The sequence below is a fragment of the Malus domestica genome, chromosome 08 (assembly GCF_042453785.1).
Source record: "Malus domestica chromosome 08, GDT2T_hap1".
Taxonomy (NCBI): domain Eukaryota; kingdom Viridiplantae; phylum Streptophyta; class Magnoliopsida; order Rosales; family Rosaceae; genus Malus; species Malus domestica.
The window spans coordinates 26,663,972-26,683,241 of record NC_091668.1 but is presented as its reverse complement, the minus strand read 5'-3'; the positions used below and the strand labels follow the sequence as shown (position 1 = coordinate 26,683,241).

Below are 19,270 nucleotides of genomic sequence, written 5' to 3'. Positions count from 1 at the left end.
TTGATATACCTAGCATTAAACTATGTTGCAGGTATACCCACGGAAAAATGAGCATAGCATGGCTCAACAAATGCTGAAACATTTTACTCTGATCCTAAATTCCACAACGTATTTCAAAAACTTTGTTATAACTTCATAGTTAAGAATCGTCGTCTCCTTTGCTATAAGATGACACCCTTTTATACGACATTTCCATTTTCATGAGGAGGTCCTTATGGGGAAACAAGATACATGGATACGTCGACAAGGTTTCATGAAATTGAGTAATTGGTTATGAATGTTTGTTATGTTTTTGCCTATTTACATTAATACTATAAAAGTTGTGTAAAGATGTGTATATTAATCCTGCCTAACATTTTAAAGAAAATATATACCAACTTCTAATTTTTTGTATGAGTAGATCTAGCACACAATGCAAAGTACTAGAGCAATGGCAATGCAACTGCCATGTTCTCAATTGATTTCATGGAAATCATGATTTGGTCTTAATTGCAAACACAGATTCAATACAATCACAATTGGAAATGACCTCAACATATGACTATATGTATTTGAACCTCTTCCAGGTATTTAATAGAAATATATTTATGACGCATCCAAGAATCGTCACATGGTTGAACTTGTTCTAGGTATTAATAAATATGTTTTATTAAAAGGAACTGTTATTAGCACTCCAAAAATTTCATTCTATACTCCTCACAAGTGTATTTTTCTTTCTAGTAGTTATAGAAAGTTTGGAGTGCATAATATAAGGTTTTGGAGTGTCAATAACAATTCCCTTATTAAATTGAAAAAAATGATAATTTTGTCTATTATCCTTGCTAATTATTTGAATTTTGAATTTCTTTGCATGTAAAAACCAACAATTTGATTGGTTGGCTATTTATTTATTTATTTATTTATTTTTGCAGACTTACGAAGCAGGATTGGGCATTGAAAAATAACTTCAATATCTGCAAAATTTGCCGGTAATTCCATTACGTAATTATCTGAACATTATTTTAAAGTATTTTTTCTCAACACTTCGATAATATATTATGTCAGTTAGATAGTTAATTTACACCAATACTTTTGTTTTTGTTCGGTTTGGGAGATTTTAAGGATGTCGCTGGATCATGATAATATTATAGAAATAGAGGTTGAGTCACTTCCATGATGTTATAGATAATGGATGGTTATGAAACGCCAATATCATAAATTTGATGTTTTGATTGGTCTAAATAGTAGTTCGTCCAAGACACACTCATGGTAATAGTGGAAATACAATGCAGAAACATAAAGAAATAGCCGAACATTGAGAAAGTTGCTTTAGATGCATATTTATCACTTGGATGTTGCTGAATCGAATATATGCTTAAATTAGCGAATATACACAATTCATACTAGATAGTGTGCATATGCAGATGTACTGTCGAAGAGAATATTAGAGTTATATTTGTATATGTAAAGCAACCACAACAGGCTTTGAATATATAAATTTATCAAAATCCAATTTTTGTACGTAGCTCATCAGTAAGTGGTCATTTATCATAGTGGTAGAAAGGTATTGAGCTCTTGCATGATGACGTGAGTTCAAATCTCGTCGTGACTAATCTAACATATAATCTAACAAAATCTATTATTTGACCCAAAAAAAAAAATTGTAGCTCATCACATTTATGAATAACCGAGGGTCACATCACAGTGAAAATATATTGTGATATGTGACCCTTGACATATTTTGCCTTTGAAATAGTATTGATTAAGTAAACGGTAATAACACCCAATATGAGTTATACTCATAATTTGGGTATGTTCAATTAGTAACGTTTTAAAAGGCGCTAGGCCCTAATTAGGTAGCGGGCATGAATCGAGCGCCTAGGCGGGGGCTTAGGCAGTTTTCTAATTTTAATTGTTTACTCGTTCCAACCTCCTCCCTTAAGTATTCGATTCTTTGGAAATCAAGAATTGCATTCTAAATTTTGAGTGGGACTCGCATCACTTTTCATTCTCCTTGGTAAGTAAACGTAAGGTTCATCCATAATAGGAATGAATCGCATTCTTGACATTCCTATTATCCTTATTTAAACATGCCCTTAAAAAGACTTGATTTGAAATGATAGTTTTCTTTGAGGCTGCTCTTTTGAGAGATTGGTTTTTGATTCAACTTGTTTGAGCTCTTCCCTTTGCCTTTGGTGGCTCCACAAGATCTTCATAAATACTCATTCAAAATAATTGAATATTGTGGCTGATGACCAAAAGCTCTCATATCCACATGAACTTTTATCTCGCAATTATTATTTTGCCCGCAGTTATCCTCACGGTTTTCGAGCAACAAGTCAATGTAGACATAACATCTCCTATTGTAGAACTCATGCGAATTGCAAGTTATGGTCCAAACGGGGTGAGCTTCATTTGAAAAGTGTGGGTGTCAATAAAGGAGGAATTATCTCCTGCTTAGTTGGGTTGTGCATATGGATCTGTATTGACAACATATTTCCACCATAATGACAAGCATAATGACGATACAGTATTATATGTTATGTGGCGGAAATACATAATCAGTATGAGTTTTATAAGGACACCAACATACGTAACCTATACAAACAATCCGCGTGCGCATAAAAGAATTTTTGGTTGATAACGACACCAACTTGCATTTGGACCTTGTGTTATGTATGTGATAGAACTGTTTTTTTTTATTTTTAAGTAAAAAAAAAACAAAAACAAGATAGCTAGTTATTTACCCCAAATCTGTCTTAAATTCAGAGATAGAACTAGGGATTTTGAGTACCAGATGGAGAATTATTATTATTGTACCTCTGATTACTAGATCAATTTTGAACAATCAGAATGGAGAAGAATTAGATGTCTGCAAATCAGAAAGGTCATTTTTCAAGAGGAGATCCTCTCCGGATCTCTTCCACCAAGGCCATCGGATCAAGTGATCCGAGCCTTTGAAATTTCATCCAACAGCGCTTGAATCACTTGATCCGGTGGTCTTGGTGAAGGAAATTCAAAGAGAATCTCTTCTCATTTTCCAAAGGTTGGTTTGCGTTAGAAGAGTACAAAAACAGCATGAAATGTACCACAAAAGAATTGGAAAGTACAAAGCTGCATTTGTACGAAGCAATTTCGAATAATCAAACTGTACCACATTTACATTGTAGTACATTTAAATCCACTTGTGTAATTTGTTTTCTTTTATATGTATGGTTAAACAAGAAGATTTGTACTAGAGAGACCCCTTTGTTCATGTAGTACAATGGAGTGAAAGTAGTACACAACTAAGTTCTAAGTTGTGCTATATATTAGCAGGGTAAGGCAGGGAAGTTGTACAGAAATAAGTCTAGAGCCATCTCGAAGAGAACAAGTGTTCCAGTATATGCCAAAGCGGTAGAGGGGTTCTGCAGGAGTGACCTGAGATCACATATGGCGTTATGTGTTGCGCTTGATGTGTTCTCAGGTCGCCCCTGCGGTACCTTCTCTACCACATGAATGCACTGCTATTGATCTGAATGGACACTCATGACGGACCTGAGGTGCTACATCGAAAGGTGAGAAAGTTCTATCATGTTTCGGTGTATTGAAAAATGTAAGAAACATTACAAACTTTACTCTCGACTACATGCATCGATTGTTCTACCACTACTGTAACAGAAATTTGAATCTCATACTGTAAGTACGTGTTGGTGCTCACAAAAGAAAGTCAAATCTATTCCTACCTGGATAAATCAGTGACTAAATCAATATGTCCTTACAGCAGACTTGATGGCTAGTAGCTCTCCTTCTCCAACTTTCTGAGGATAAAACATAAGTTATCTTGGTAGACTGATGATGTTGCTTATCCAGATTGAATATTCATACTCTGAGCATTATTTGACTGTCATTTGATCTTTATACTGCCATGTTACTATTATAGTTCATGCCAGAGAATACAGTATGAATTGACCAGCAGTCTGTCGTAATCCAGTCAAGCATATTGTTCAACTATACAATTGAGAAATTTGAGAGTGAAACTACAGTAATAACTCTATTACTCTAATTATTGCACACAGTTAGAGTTTGCTTATTTATAATTACATCTTAATACGTTCTTACTCTTCAGGGGTGTTATTACTGTAGAGGGTCACCTGAGTTATACAAATGCATAGAGTCACCCTATGATATGAGTTTAATTGGATATGTTATTACTATTGCAGCAGTTTGCTATTATCCCCTATGTAATCAATAATCAAGTATACAGTCTACAATTTATCAACAGTATAACTCATCATCTAGCTCTTTTCCACTCTCCCATGTAAATGGGTCTCGAGTTTGTTTATTGTAATTCATTGATTGAAATGTTGATAGTTATGTCTGAAAATTTGAGAAGAAATTCTCTCTGAGTCTCTTCTAAAAAAAATTAGCTCAAAAAAAAAAAAAAAAACCCAATCATTACAGAGAGGTTTGAAAAGAATGAGGATTCTCTTCGGATCCTCTTTGTGAGGATCTTAGAGTTCCTTAAATCGTGTTCGTTTATCGTACATCGTATGGTCAGAAATCATTTTAAATATTGTTATTTAAAATTAAATACGAATTGTATATGACGAAAATTGACCACACGATATACGATGAACAGACATGGTTTAAGGATCTTTACTCCTCACAAAAAAAGATCTGAAGATGATCCTCATTCGTTTGAAAAAACCAAATGGTATTTTTTTTTAAATATCAGAAAAACTCATAAATGAAATCTGATATTTAAATTGAATAGCCTATCTGATGCTTATTAAATTCAAATATCAAAAAGAGGGCTCTGTAATGTAATCTGCAAATTTTGAACACATAAGTTATAAAATGGGAGTTTTAACGAAAAGCCCGCGGTACTGTTCACTTTAATGAAAAACCACATTTTTACACTAAAAAGTCAAACCTGGTACTATTCACTTTACCCTTTATTTTGTCCTTATCGTTAAAACTCAAAGTTTTCAAACCCTTTTCATTAGTTTTCCTTTATAAAATACCATTCGAAGGTTCTACTCTGTAAAATGTCAGTACTTCACTCCATTTTTACTAGGTGTACACGTGTGTGTACCCTTATGGCATGTTTACGTAAGGGTAATCGGAATAAAGAAATGGAATTGAATTTCGATTACAGAGTATTCCGGTGTTTACTAAATATTAAGGAATCAAAAAAATGGTGGAGCCCACACGAGACAAGGAATCCAATTCCTGAAATTGGAGGAACCGAATTCCCTAGTTTTGTGAGGTATTTGAATTCCCTGAGGGCAAGGGAATCGGGAATGCATCTTTTATTCCAATTATGCCCTCACTTGTTTCTTATTATCCCAACATTGCCCTTCATTTGACACTCATTATATCATTTTTAATAAATAAATAAAACCTATTTATATATTTTTATATAGATAATTTTATTATATAAATTTAATTAAGAATTTAATTTAATTAATTAGTATGAAAATAATTTATTTATGTAAGGGCAATTTAGTCATCAACTTAGTTTTCATTCCGATTTAAGTGAATTAGTAAACAACTTATATAGACTCAACATCATTCTTGCCATCTTTTAATAAATAAATAAAACCTATTTATACATGCTTATATAGATGAATTTTATTATATACATTTAATTAAGAATTTAATTTAATTAATTAGTATGAAAATAATTTATTTATGTAAGGGCAATATAGTAATCAACCTAGTTTTCATTCCGATTGAAATGAATTAGTAAACAACTTATATGGACTCAACATCATTCCTACTCCGATTTCTGACAGTTTTAGTAAACAACTTCAACAGGAATCAGATTCTGATTCCACCTCATTTCAATTCCTCCTCAATCCAATTCCCCCTCAATCAAATTCCTCTCAATTTGATTACGGATTAGTAAACGCGACATTAGTTTTCAAATTGACCTGCTTTTACATAAGTGTTCAAAATTCAGAGGTTACTCAATTTCATGTTTCAAATTGTATCTGAATTGCAGTCCATCACTCCATTGGAATGCTTGAGTGCTCCAGTGTATGAATTTTCTTTCAAGCAGTATCTGAATTGCTAGAGTGCTTCAATGTTTGAATTTGAATTTGTTTTCAAATTGTTGTCGGTTTTAGTTTTCATTTTGTTTGTTATACCTTTCACATTTCTTTCATTTTTACTCATTTATCTCATATATATTTCTTTTATTTATAGGACAAAAAAAATAATAGTTAAAAAATGAAAACAAATATAAATGATGTTTTACTGCAGTAGCGGGCACTTATGCGCATGCATTCTATTACAAGTTCAATCTCCACTAATCTCTTTCCTTCATAATAATTAATAATTTAATCCACGTTTGCCAAAAAAAAAGGAAAATTAATTAAAAGGGTTTGGAAATTTTGAGTTTTAATGATAAGGACAAAATAAAGGATAAAGTGAATAGTACCAGGATTGATTTTTTAGTGTAAAAATGTGGTTTTTTGTTAAAGTGAATAGTACCGGGGGCTTTTCGTTAAAGTTCCCAAAAAAAAAATTGTTATCAAGCCCTATTTTTCGAAGCGGTTACCCAGGCCTTGATGGAGTAAGTACTGATTTGATATCGATGTACTTTTATTATAAAAAAAAAGGGTATAAAAAAAAACTGAGTTCAAAAAAGTGTTTGGTAAACTCTTAAAATAGCTTATTTTCACTGTTTTGGGTGAAAAAAAGTTGTAAACGTGAAGCAGCTAAAATGAGTTTATTCTCACAGCACAGCAGAAACAGTTTTTTTTTCAAAGCACAGCAATATCAAATCAACCCTAAGCACAGTGGGTTATTTGCTCATCTTTAGGACTGCAAGTCTCATGTCAACCTCCAACGTCCAAGGGGTTCTAACTCTGCAAGGCCTAGCTTTGGGATTTGGATCTTCGCCGGATCCCCTCCCTAGGGATCCTAGAGATCAACGAACACGAACCATTGATCAAAAATTGTGCGGTCCCAATTAAATGTTTTTTATATTTTTAAAAGTAAAACAACATCGTTTTGCGTGAAAAATATAAAAAAGGAAAAAATTGTGGCCACATAATTTTTTATCAATGGTTGTATTCGTTGATCTTTAAGATCCCCAACAAGGGGATCCGGCGAGGATCCAAATCCCTCGCTTTGTTTCATAAGTGGAAGTCAATGCGGCTCAATTTATGGGAGTTGAGAGGGACAAGGACCTAATATTTTCAAGGCCCACCCATCATCCATGTTATATAATATGGATGAGGATCCTATCCGGATCCTCTTTGTGAGAATCCTAAGAATCTTCACATTATGATCGTTTATCGTATGTCGTGTAGTTAATTTTCATTATGTATTATTTGTGTTTAATTTTAAATAAAAAAATTTCAAATGATTCATGACCGCATGATATACAATAAACAATTAGGATGTGAGGATCTCAAAGATCTCTACAATTTAAATCCAGATGAAATCCAAATCCATATAATATAATATTATATTATAATATAATAATGATTCCACCATTATTTTATCTGTAACTTTACAGGACCCACACATTTCTCTAGTTAATACTTTGTAACAAAAAGAGAAAAAAAATTCTCATTTTTATGGGGAAGGAAAACTTCAGTATGAAAATTGGATTACTTTCTATCTAGGCACCACTCCTTTTCACGAAAAATATTTAGGAAAATTAATGAAAATGGTTTGAAAACTTTGAGTTTTAATGATAAGGACAAAATAAAGGGTAAAGTGAATAGTACCAGGATTGACTTTTTAGTGTAAAAATGTGGTTTTTCGTTAAAGTGAACAGTACCAGGTGCTTTTCGTTAAAGTTCCCAAAATATTTAGTATACACGGAACATGATTTAGTATATAACATATCATAATATAAGAAGAGGGACACTAGAAAAAATTTCTTCATTTATACTATAACATGTTTTGTACCGACTTATCTTTTGGGTACCTATAAAAATCTATCCTCTCTCACAAACCCCATGCATTTGGAGAACAATTCCTTGTCACGTAGTTTTTCAGTTAATAACACATTCTCATGTATAAGCTTTTTTTACATGAAAACATATTAAATTGAGATGCTATGACATCTATGAATTTATTTCGTATAAGCTGCTTTCCTATATTCAACTTTGCTAATGTTGACATGACAATTTCTTAATGACTTGCCCTACATACTAAACCACATAACGTGCCTACCCAAGTTTTTTTCCTTGGGGAAATATGGCAACTGTGTAATTAGCAATGTTATTGATCACACTGTGAAAGCAATAGCGTGGGAGTGAACAAGAAATCGTGAATTATGCTTCTCTTACATGCGGAGATTGCTGAAACACAAAGAAATGGTTGTACAGCAGCCGCTTCATTCATCTGCTGCAATGCGACAGGTGTTGTATAACAAGCAATATGGGAAATAAGGAAAGGGATACTTTTCCGATCTTTCTTCTAATTCATCAAATTAGTAAATTCGTGTCATTGAATTTTAATCCAATGATTATAAATAATGTTTCACTTTAAAAATGATAATAATTTTAACCGTTACATCAAATTTCAATGATACGAATCCACTCATTTGATAGATTTGAAGGAAAAGATTCCTTTCTGGAAAATAATGCAAGGATAGGAGAACGTCTTTTCATACATATGCTGCAATGTGACAGGTTCTAAATATCTAATCGAGAAATGACAACCATTCTTTGTTTTTTTTCATGGTGACCCTTTTTTTACTTTTTAATTATTAAATTAAGCAAATCAAAGGAAAACAAATATAATTAAACAAGACGTCCCCATTTCTGAAACAGTGCACTTATGAGTATCCGGATCTTTTTCTTAAAGATCCTAGAATCACGTAATTTCATCCGTTCATCGTATATTTGCAGTTATAAATTATTTCAAAATTTAATACTTAACATTAAATATAAATAGTATTTAATAAAATTAATTATACAATATACGAGGAACGAATAAGATTATAAAATCCCTAAAATCCTTAGAAAAAGATCTGGCGAAGATCCTTTTCCCAAGTATCCTTTTAGTTTTAAGTCTAATGACAACTTTTTCAAAATTTCATTCATGTCTACCGACTATCAGCCAACAGTGGAAAATTCGTTTGGATATTTAATTAGCATCGTTATCATTTAAATTTTATTAGACGAGCGACGTTTACCTGCACAATCTATATCCTCAACTAATATTTAATAAGATTGATTTTCAGAAACATTGACAGATTACTTCTGTTCCGCATCAGATCTAAACTCATTCTAGATTAGATGAGAGAGGGAAGTTTATTTTTTGGTTGAAATTTGGGTAAATTACACTTTATCACCTCAGGTTTAAGGTCTATTACAACTTTATACAACATCTTCAAAACATTTCACTTTCATATCTCAAGTACTATTTTATTTCGATATAATATGTCTCTTACATTTTCCATCCATTGATTCGTTAAAAGCGGACGTGGTTGCCAAATTTATGTCACGTGACAAAAAAAAATTATTAGCCTATTGAAAAAAAAAATTAAAAAAAAATTGAAAACCCAGAAATCCATTCCCCCGACCACCTCTTCTTTTTCTATTTCTCTCAACCTAGCCCCAGCGCTGCTCACCCCATTCCTCTTCATCATCTTAGTTAAATCCGTCAAACAATCACCGATGCACCTCCACACGAACCCAGCTCAAATTTTCCTCCATCGTCTTGCTGCCCACAAACCAACCTCCATTTCGTGGATCCACCATCCTTGCAAGTCGCCAACACCCACAAATGAACTCAGATCCGACGATCCAAAGTATGGCAGAGCTCTCGAAGATGTCAAAATTTGAGAAGGGAAAAGGTAAAGTTTCGTACTTTAGTGTTTGATTTTGAAGTAGATTGAATTTTCACTCTCTCTGATCAAATTCTTCTCCTTCCCAAATTTTCTACTCATATCTCAAAAATTTCAGGAGCGAAGCGAAATTTAAAATGCGCAAACTCTGCTTCCAGGCCTCCCGGAAACGCTTGCAGCTCAATCCTCAGAACTGATTTATGAATTTTGGATGAATTGCTTTTGAAAATGCCGAAAATTAATTGTTTTGTTGGAGTCCGATTGATTTCGGAGGAATCCAGCGGTGGTTTTAAAATTTGTATAGGGACTTAGATGACAGGTTTTGGGTTGGTTTGGGGAGATTTTTGTATAGAGGGATTTAGATTTGGGGGAGGGAGGTGCGTGGAGAGGGAGGGATGAAAGGTGCAGGGAGGGAAGGAGGCAAGGGATGAAGATTATAGGGTAGGGTGGGGTGGGTTTTTGGATGGGAGGGGAGGTGAAGAGAGTGGAGGAGAGGGAGGTCGTTGGGGGAATGGGTTTCTGGATTTTCAATTTTTTTTATTTTTTCTCAATAGGGTAATAAAAATTATTATTTTTGCCACGTCGCATAAATTTGGCAGCCACATGGCACAAATGTGGCAGCCACGTCAGCTTTTAACAGATCAATTGATGGAAAATGTAACGGATTGAAATAAAATAGTACTTGAGGTATGAAAGTGAAATGTTTTGAAGATTTTTTATGAGGTTACAATAGATTTCAAACTTGAGGTGGTAAAGTGTAATTTACCCTTGAAATTTTTTGACACTTGCATGAGTGTGTGAATAGCTCGATTGTCTTTGAGTAGAAGTAGCTCTCATGCTAAAGTAGTTTATTGGTTGTATTCTTCTATGTGTTTAGAAATTACAATGCCTACATGTCGGGCATGCCGAATAATTATAAGCTGATTATGTTTTCTTCTTTTTTTTGTGAATACAGGCGTGCCAACTCGCAAACGAGCTCAGTAGAGTGAGTAGAATAGATATGGTGGTGGCTATTGAATGCGCTATTGACTTCTATACTAAAGGGACTACAACCGAAGAAGGAACATGTCTTGCCTTGGGTTCTACAACCTGAAGACAATGGTACCTAGATCACGGCGAAATTCAATAACTAGCTTAGCTTTCACTGTGCCGAACAAGGGTAACTTGTAACATCTCACTTCGCCGAGAAAGCTTTGAGATGACCTCTTTAGGATAATTGGAAACTCTTTGTCTGCCAAGTCTTGAATAGGTACCAAATTAACCAGAAGTAGTGATGTTCACTTGTTCAAATTGAATATGCTCCTAAATCACTTGATTGTACGACTCAAGTGATGTTCACGAACTGAGTGTGAAAAGTGTTTTGCATAGAGTGTTTGAATTGTTTATTGTGTTGAAAGGGGGTTTTCTCATGTTGCACGATGTATTATATTTATAGGATTGAATTGCTCAGTCATGCAGCTCTCCCTGATAATACCAATCATTTTAACGCTGACTAATTTCAGATGAAAAATCATGTGGTCCTTATCATGCTTCTTAATCAGAAGACTTTCTTTTCCACCTTGTTTGTCCATATGCATCCATGCAATCATAAAGCAAATTAGCATAAAATTGCAATCCTACCTCTGAACCATTATCCCACGTTTTTCCATCCTTATTTGTTTACCAATTCAATCCTTGCTTGCTGACCAACCAATTCAATCCTTTATCCAAACGTTACTCACCAAACCATTAGCAATAGCATGCATGGCATGCATGATCTTAGGCTCCTAATTAGGTGGCCTCGACCTCACATTCTGTTCCAACCAACATCTTACAAATCTCAACCAATCCCGACTAAATTTGGATTATACCAATATCCTAAATCAAATGTGATTGCCCTCAAACACCTTGTCCAGGTAATTATCAATAAAATATTAGGATAATCCCAATTATTTGGAAGATAATTATTATGGTTATCACAACCATAACAATATAAAATAATTAAAAATCATCATAATATTTCTCTCATCCAACGGCCTAAAACTATGTTCATTCAATGGCCGTGATTGCATGCGGGCAATGATGTAAAATTAGGTCCAAACAATGCTAGTGTAGGGTTAAACACATATTTCTGTTATAAAAAAAATGGTAAATGTTGCCTAAGTCATATTGCTCTCCATCAAAACTTTTACATGCTTGGGGTTCCTAATGAGCACTCGTGCTTAGCCACATGATTACTATACAAAGGAGAAACAAAACATTAGCCATGTGTACTGGATCGTGATCATAATAATTACTTAAATAATATCCTTTTGATAGGGTCGTGTAAAATGTAAATGACAACAAGTGGGGCAGACTGGGCAGTAACATCAACGTAGAAATATGACTCTTTTCCCTAGCCGCCACGACCGCCACCACGGCTTGGCAAATTACCATCATCGCCATGGGTATTCTTCAGAGGCTCAGGTGGGCTCACCGTCATAAGGGCTTCACTAGAATTGAATTAGAGTTCTTTTCGGGAGTATTAAAAACTAACTTCTTGTACAGACATGTTGGTTGATAGAGGCGAGCTTACCAGCGATATACTTGACATGTTGGAGATACGCATCAACAGTGTGAGACTACCACTACAAGAAAACATGGTTGTGAAGGGATTCTTTGTGACGCACGAAAATTTGTCACATAAAATAGAGTATGTGAGGATTTTTAAACGTTCATGTGATTCGTGGCCAAATGATTCTCCAACATCTGTCATTCATCACACTTTTGAGCATTATATATGACGATTAAAGTAGTCGTCACATATTGACATTTTATTTTTTTAGGTAATGACCAACTTTTCACTTAAATTTTTTTAAACAACTTATGGTATTAAAAGCAGGAAATAAATATTAGTAATTTACTAAAACTCTAAAGAAAATTTTATTTGAACCTATATAACCCCTCTTTACATATAATATCTCAGGGTGACAAATCAAATCGTCACATTAGGCAGACTATGTACAAACATAACAAAGGGATATGCTCATTTACTCTTACCTGAAATAGACTCTTCCATCACCTCAACACCGGCCATTCACCGATTCTCATTCTCCTTCTCCTGTCGTCAACTCTCGCAGTGTTCTCCTTCTCCAATCGAACCCCATGACTCAGTCAGATCCCATATCTCTCCGTATCTCACCCCGCACTTATCTCTAACCTCTCTCTCCCGCTTCGCCTTCCAACACTTTCTGCCGTATGACCACTAGAAAGGGTGACAAATTAGACTTGCGGAGATTGGCTTCGCCAACAACATAGATTTGGGGGGTGTTGTTGAAGACAATCTCAGACATCCTTGTTGGTGTCGTAACCGATAGTAAGAGTAAGAAGGGACTTAGAGATGACACTCGTGATATAAATAATAACCAATTGATCTTGTTGAATTCAAAGATAATAGTCATGATTGCGAATTTGAGGAATATGTTCGTTTTCTTTGGCTTGCGTTTAGGGTCGGCAATTTGAGATGGAGGGAGAAGGTGAGAGCTATCCACAAATTTTCAAAGATCTAAATCAGTAAGACAGGGCTTCATCTGACGAAGCCATGGGAGGTAGTTGGTTTCGATGAGTTGGGCAAAGTGGGTGGTGTTAGAGCTAGAGAGGGATGAAAAAAAAATGAGAAGATGCAAGAAACCCTAGAGAGCTAAGGGAGAGGGGCCGGCCGGAGGGTGGACGAAAATTTTGAAAAATCCTACGATTGGCTAATACCCGGTAGAATTATGACTCTTTTTATTAATCAATGAATAATAGAACAATAGGGTTATAACAATTTTTATTGTGAAAGAAATCCTACACTAATTACAATTGGTAATTACTTGATCATACGAAAAAGGTAACTAAAAAATAGATTTTGAAGTTAAGGATTCTACTCTAACAATCAAAACACAAAGTAACTTATAGGGCAAATGCAGGTGACATAATATAATCAAGATTCAAGGACTTTAATGTAAACTAAGGCAACAAACATCTCACAACTGAATAATTAGTGTATGTATACGATTCTTATAGTACTTCTTTGTTCATTTTCTAATACCTGGCAAGCTAGGTAGCCATAAACTTCTATGATCAATTCCATCCATGGGTCAGTGCTTTCCTTGTCAACATTTAAGTGATTATTAGTGGCCTCAACGTTACGTAAGTTTATGCAGTGTGGTTCATCAATCATCTAGACGATCTGGCTAGCAAGCAAATGATTGATTTGGATAAAGTACTTCTCTGTTGTTACGCAGTATCAATCATATATAAAACATACTATAAAAGATCATTTAATCATTTGTAGATATATATCAAACAAATTAACAGTATTTGTATCCAGTGATATATTCATGACAAACTCTATTTATTCATCAAATAACATTTATAAAACAAACAGTTTCGATTATAAAATTTAACTTGGTGCTATATTAAAATCTTTTAACTTTCCTTTGTGTATTAGTTCACTTCATCTATTTTAAAAGAGTAGAGTCATATATCATCTTATATGTTGTTGTGGCGCATATATATGATATTTAACAACCTTTGACAATTGAATTTTCTATCAATCGGCACATACTTAGATAAACTATAATAATAAATAAAATCATTGTAGTCTTTAAACCACTAAGCCCTAAATCATATATCTGTGTTGATCATCCTATCTAGTAAGACTCATGTCTTGATTAGATTCGATCGCAATACACTTACTACTTTACTGATTTTGATTAGTTCTACTTTGTTCAACAACTCATATTTTCTTACCTAAACCGCCTAAAGAAACTTTCCCCCTTTATGTTTTTTAATCGATGATATTGCAAGCTTTTTCAGAACCTAAATTGTGTCCCTTTCCGTACTGAATCACGTAATAGAGTACTAGTAAAGCGTACAAGCACTAGTGCCACTATCACATATATATTATACTAAGACCCAACCCACCCACAGACCCCCACATCTAATCTCCATCTCATCCCCAACAAAATTATCATAAGCAGCACTTACACACTTTGCATATATAAATCAAAACCCACCTGATCATTCATTACTGCTTTTTTAGGTCATAAAAAACCCAGAGGAGAAAGGAAGCAGTAGGCAAGTATGGAGCAAAACGACGAAGTTTCAACTCCATCTCTAGATTTTCCTGTTGGCTTGGCGCTGCTTCTGTTGCTGTTATTGAGCGTCAGTACCTTCTTCTTGTGTTGCCTTCATTGGGACAAGGTTCGGTCTCTATTTCTATCCTCTGTGGAAGAAGGCAACCCTGACGATCATATCCTGCCAGACTTTGATCAGAAACCTACTCGTCCAAACATGGTACGTACGTACGTACGTAAAGTTAATCTGTGCCTGATTTATTTATAAAAATTAAAAGTGTTGTGTTTTGATTGGTTTTAATTGGTACTTTATGTGATAGATGGAAAAGCAAAATCAGCAGAAGAGCCTGACAGTGCTGATGCCTGGAGAACAGGTGCCCAAGTTCATAGCAATTGCTTGTCCATGTCAGCCTCCGGTAATGGAGAAGCTTTCTGTGGCTGTGCAGAAGCCTACCCTTTTTCAGTGATGATGCTACTGTATATTGTTAACTACATTGTAGTGTTTGAGAATTGAAAGGAAAATCAAGAACAATGGATGAAAAGAAGGATGAACACAGAGATATTAGAGAGAAAGAGTTTAGAGAGAAATATGATTTGTATTCACTTTACAAATGAAGATTACACATACTGTTTATATAGAAATCCTAACCACTTTAACCAAATACTAACTACCTAACTATATTACTAACTGTATTACATTTTTACCCTTAATACTCCCCCTCAATCTCAACTGGGGTAACCCAGTTTGAGATTGGAAGAACAACTGCAGTCACTGTTTATGAAACCCAGAAAAACAGAACAACTTGAACCAACTGCAACTTGATTCTGCAAATATGGAAATTATCTCGAACCTTTCTGAATAACGAGTTTGTTATAACTGCAGAGCAGCAGTGAACATCAATCTGCCCCAAATATATTCACTGACTCACTGCCCCAAACTCAATCTGCAAGCCCAGTAGGAAGCACAGCCAAAAGTCTAATATTCTTCTGCCTTGTGCAGGAGGTTCAATCAAAGAACAGCCTCTTATAAAATTGTAACACACCCTCAGGCCGGTTATGACAATTTCTTACGGGATTACCCTTCGTGGGATTTACCGTCAACAACTTCATTTAACATTGGCTTCGGCCTTTTAAAAACAGACAAATAACAAACTATAGTGTGGCATCGGCCTTAACTATAGCACCACGGGATCGCCCTTTGTGGATTTTACCAAAAACAACTTCTTTGAACAATGGCAATGGCCTTCACAATTTCAACAACTGAAAATCAACATCTATGTAGGATTACCCTTCGTGGGATTTACCTACTCAAAACACGGGATTACCCTTCGTGGGATTTACCGTTAACAACTTCTTCAAACTTCATCTATAACCGGACTTACTGTAGATTCATGCTAACAATTGAGTTGGTTAGACTCGACATTATAGGCTGTGAAAAGAAATATACTGCACAAACTTCTGCACTTGGACAAGAATTATCCCCAGGTTGCCTGACATTATCCATTGACAAGGATACTGAAGCAAAATTCTTAATTGATTCAATCATACCAGAACAACACAACAAATGCTACTCAATATACGTAACAAATTCACCAACTTTCTGACTTCGACCTTCTTCAATTATCAACTTCATAAAACTCATAAACGTCAACAATTTACAACTGCAATCAGCCTTAATCATATACGCAAACCCCGAAACAGATCATATAAAATTCACACCAACACTGCATAAAATTTCATTGACCCAAAAACACAAACACCTTCTGTGCAGAATTGAAAAACCAAAGAAATGTAACGACCTGATTCCAACAGTGCCACCAGAAAAGATTACAGCAAGAGCACCCATCCAAGAACAGCAACTAGACTCCAAGAACTTCAAGAACCATACCCAAATCCAATGCAAATTCAGTGAACATTATGAAAGGAAAAAGCAAAGAACCATACCATAATCTGCAGAAAGATCAGAGAGTGAGACCTTTCTGCTCAAACTAAAACTCTGAAAGCTGAATCATTTCTTCCCCAAGAGAGACGGTGAGGTTTTGATTAGGGACCCGTATCTTGTTCTTGCCCACAAAGAGTGAGACTTTTCCGCATTTCAAATACATATCTACAAGGGCAACTTGCACCTCGGCAACTTGCATTTCACGGAAGAGCTTCAATGCTCCACCATAATCTCTGACCTGAACATACCCAGCAATCATAGAATTCCAAGAAACTGAATCTTTCCCTGTCATTTCTCGAAACACCATTTTCACAGCCTCAATGTTGCTCAACCTAACATGCCTTGCCAACAAAGTATTCCAGGAAACCACATTCTTCTCAGGCATCGATCGAAACAAAGAATCCGCGGATTCGAAGTCGTTAACCCAATCATAAGCCGATATCATAATATTCCAAGAAGCAACACTTATCTCAGTCATTTCGTCGAACACGCACCGGGCAAGTCTCACACACCCACACTGACAAATCACGAATTCTGCACTACAAATCACGATCGAACCCCAACTTCAAAACCCGGCAATGAATTTCCCAGAACTTCAACTCTCCCGAACGCCAATCGACATATTCCTTCGGAACCATTCTTCAACTTTCCACCAGTCTCCATATCTCAAATCCTAACCGCACGAAAATGCACTGAGAACCTGAGACACCTTTTGGCTCAAAACCCAAATCAGAAAATCAAACCCAAAATTCCAAGACTCAAAGAAAAACAAACCCAGAAACAAATCAACCCAGAAGATGGACGGGAGTGGAGAGCTTCAGTTCTTGGAGGTGGCGTCGGTGGAGAATATCACAAATAACCAGCGCGAATGGCCTCTCTGTCTACAATCAGCAATCTGGTGTCGGAACGAGAGAAAAGTCATCGAGATCCCAACAATCGCAGAAAAATCAACACAAAAACAATCGCGGAAGCAACGAACATCTAATGAAAATTTGGAACGAAACTAAGCTAGAAACAGATGAAAAACAATGAGAAATAGAACCACCAGAATCAAAGGCGTAAGCCTGGTGGCTCTGATACCATGTTAACTACATTGTAGTGTTTGAGAATTGAAAGGAAAATCAAGAACAATGGATGAAAAGAAGGATGAACACAGAGATATTAGAGAGAAAGAGTTTAGAGAGAAATATGATTTGTATTCACTTTACAAATGAAGATTACACATACTGTTTATATAGAAATCCTAACCACTTTAACCAAATACTAACTACCTAACTATATTACTAACTGTATTACATTTTTACCCTTAATATATATAACTGGTTATACTGAGTAGTGATACCTCCTCAGTTCAAGTTAGTTTTGTTCTGTTTTTAGCATTTTGGAGTACTCAACAGTTGAAAATTGTAGAGGAAGTATATATCGTTTTATACTCGAAACATTATACTGCGGATCAATTACATATAGTTTGAGGTTTGAGCATAACCTTTGTTGAACTATAAGTATTTGAGCTGAAATGTTTTAGAATAAGTTTTGTTTAAATTGGTGAATCCACTTGTGCAGGATGAGGCAAAGTGTAAATGTCTAGTTTTGTAAAAAAGGCCATGAGTGCCATGTGTTGATAGATCCATGAAATTAGAGAGATGTGTGTCTAGGATGAAATGTAGTAGTTTATGTGGTCCCAAGTTAAGGACCTTCAGTTAATGTAAAGCATGTGAGTGCTCATTTCTAAACATGAGTAGCAATATTCCTCTGTAAAGTTTCTGCAGAGAGAAGAACAAGAAACCGTTCGCTTTCTCCAACCTTTGTTCATCGTGTGTTTTCTGTACAGCTCCATCTTCATCAAAACTCTCATTGAAATCAAGTTACACTAACATGGCCTCAGAGCCAGGTTGGGTCTAACAATCTGGGCGTAAATCTGTGAAGCTATTTTTGAGCTCAATCGAAGCTCTCTTAAAGCTCCGTGAACGTTGTCGATTTAGATCAAAACATGTCTGGATCTGGAGGCTCGGAAGTGAGGACTCCAGTTTTCTCCGGTGAGAACTACGAGTTCTGGAGAATTAAAATGGCAACGATATTCAAATCCCTTGGGTTATGGAATCTGGTAGAGAAGGGGTTTGAAACCTCCAATCCGAAAAAGAAGGAAGCTGGAGAAGCATCGAAGGATGATGAAGAAATGGTAGCTGTTCTGATGAAAGACGCAAAGGCTTTGGGAATCATTCAGAATGCAGTCTCGGATCAGATCTTCCCACAAATCGCCAATGCCGAGTCAGCTAAGATGGCATGGGATTTGTTGTACGGGGAGTATCACGGTGGTGATCATGTACGATCTGTGAAATTGCAGAATCTTAGGAGAGAGTTTGAATATGCTAGGATGAGAGATGATGAGTCTTTATCTAGCTATCTTACACGGCTGAATGAGCTAATTAATCAAATGAGAACATTTGGTGAATCTCTGTCGAATGAGAGACT

General features: G+C 35.4%; 2 long non-coding RNA genes and 1 other non-coding gene across 4 annotated transcripts; 2 read left to right on the top strand and 1 right to left on the bottom strand.

The window, feature by feature from the left end:
- Positions 1-3,314: 3,314 nt before the first annotated feature.
- On the bottom strand, positions 3,315-6,718 carry LOC139197934 (uncharacterized). Its single transcript, XR_011583334.1, has 2 exons — positions 5,880-6,718; positions 3,315-5,057 (listed from the first exon to the last, which is right to left on the bottom strand). It is a non-coding gene; the product is annotated as an uncharacterized lncRNA (long non-coding RNA).
- MIR398C (microRNA MIR398c) lies at positions 3,373-3,473 on the top strand. The gene has a single exon (NR_120956.1). It is a non-coding gene; the product is annotated as a microRNA MIR398c (primary transcript).
- A 2,802-nt stretch (positions 6,719-9,520) lies between the features above and the next one.
- Positions 9,521-11,194, top strand: LOC114826620 (uncharacterized). Of its 2 annotated transcripts, none has more exons than XR_003775590.2 (2): positions 9,521-9,787; positions 10,734-11,194. It is a non-coding gene; the product is annotated as an uncharacterized lncRNA (long non-coding RNA). The 2 variants fall into 2 exon arrangements; XR_011583619.1 differs by lacking the exon at positions 10,734-11,194 and adding an exon at positions 9,897-10,016.
- Positions 11,195-19,270: the final 8,076 nt, after the last annotated feature.